General features: G+C 35.3%; 1 pseudogene; it reads right to left on the bottom strand.

The window, feature by feature from the left end:
* LOC145556356 (abscisic acid receptor PYL2 pseudogene) lies at positions 1 to 1,057 on the bottom strand (annotated as a pseudogene).
* Positions 1,058 to 1,395: the final 338 nt, after the last annotated feature.

Here is a 1,395-nt window from a genome sequence, read left to right as displayed (position 1 = left end):
TAGTATCCAAGTAATCTAACCATAAAAAAAATCATAGAATATGTCAATGCAAGAGTACAAGAAATAACTCCAACTAATAACAACTAGTAATTAGTACTTTTCTTTTCAACAACAATTAAAAAACAAACTAATCGATCATTGACCAAGATAATCTCCAAATCCATGCTAAATTAATACATGAATAAAAAATAATTATAACAATAATAATAATAATAATTAACTATGAAGAGGGTAGCCTCAATTTTTGAGAAACTATCCATTCATTCCAATAAAATTAATTTTTTTTTTCTTGAATAATAAAAAAAAATCCCAAATAATTAATTATTCATCATTATTATTACCTTGCAAATCAGACATAGCAATAACCCCAAGTTTTTGAAGATTAAGCTTAACAACAGTATCAACAAACATCTTGGTATCTTCAGCAGTATTACCTTCTGGAATATCAACAATATACGATTCCAAAACAATTGTATAAACTTTTTTGTTATTATCATCCTCGAAAAACTCATTCACTGAGGTAACAGATTTGTAGTTACGAAGGCGGTGTTGTCCACCCACCACACGAAAGCTAAGCACGCGGTGTTGATCATCAAGAAGCTCGAGGCGTTCGGTGCTGGTGGAAGCAGGAAGACCGGATACTACGCTAACTTCACGTACACTACCAACGGAGGAGCCGTCTCCTGAGGTTAAACGGCAGCTTTTGATGAAGTGTTTGTATCGTTCGGGGTTGTCGAAACGACGGACATAAGGCCAGATAATGTCGGCGGGGGCGTCGATGCGTTGAGTGATGAGGGAGGTGGTGGTGTTGGGGGGTGTAGGGTGGAAGGTGTGGTAGGTTTGGATGAGGGGTTGAAGGGTGGTGTATTCTTCTTGGGTTAGCCCTTGGGGTGGTGAGGGTGGTGCTTGGGTGCTCATGAGAAATAGTGGTTGAGAGCACACGTGGGGTTGGAGGAGGGAGGAAAATAAAGGGAGAAAAAAATGTTGGAGTTTGAAAAAAATGGAAGTGAGAAGGAGAAATAATGGAAGGAGAAGAAGTTGTGAGTTTTTAAAAAGGGTTTTTATGTTGTTTGGAATGAATGGTTCTTAAGATGTTTGACTTATATAAGTCTACATCTTGGTTGCTACTTGTAAATTAAAGTTGTTATCTTATAACAAAGACAAAGAGTTTTTATATCGAGGTATTTTATTGTATATCAGAAGTACGGTGTGTAAACTGGTTGATTCAATTTACTATATGGAGTGTGATTCTAGTTAATCGAAAGATAAACTCATTTTTATATTGACCGGTAATTAATTGACTGTAATTATACATAATGAGTCAATGTAAATAATGTACATTATTGGTTGTATGTAATCATGATTTACATTCTAAGAATGATGTACATTATTGGT

The sequence above is a fragment of the Chenopodium album genome, chromosome 8 (assembly GCF_948465745.1).
Source record: "Chenopodium album chromosome 8, dcCheAlbu1.1, whole genome shotgun sequence".
In the NCBI taxonomy this organism is placed as follows: Eukaryota; Viridiplantae; Streptophyta; class Magnoliopsida; order Caryophyllales; family Amaranthaceae; genus Chenopodium; species Chenopodium album.
The sequence above is the reverse complement of the archived record's forward strand: the minus strand, read 5'-3'. Positions and strand labels throughout refer to the sequence as shown.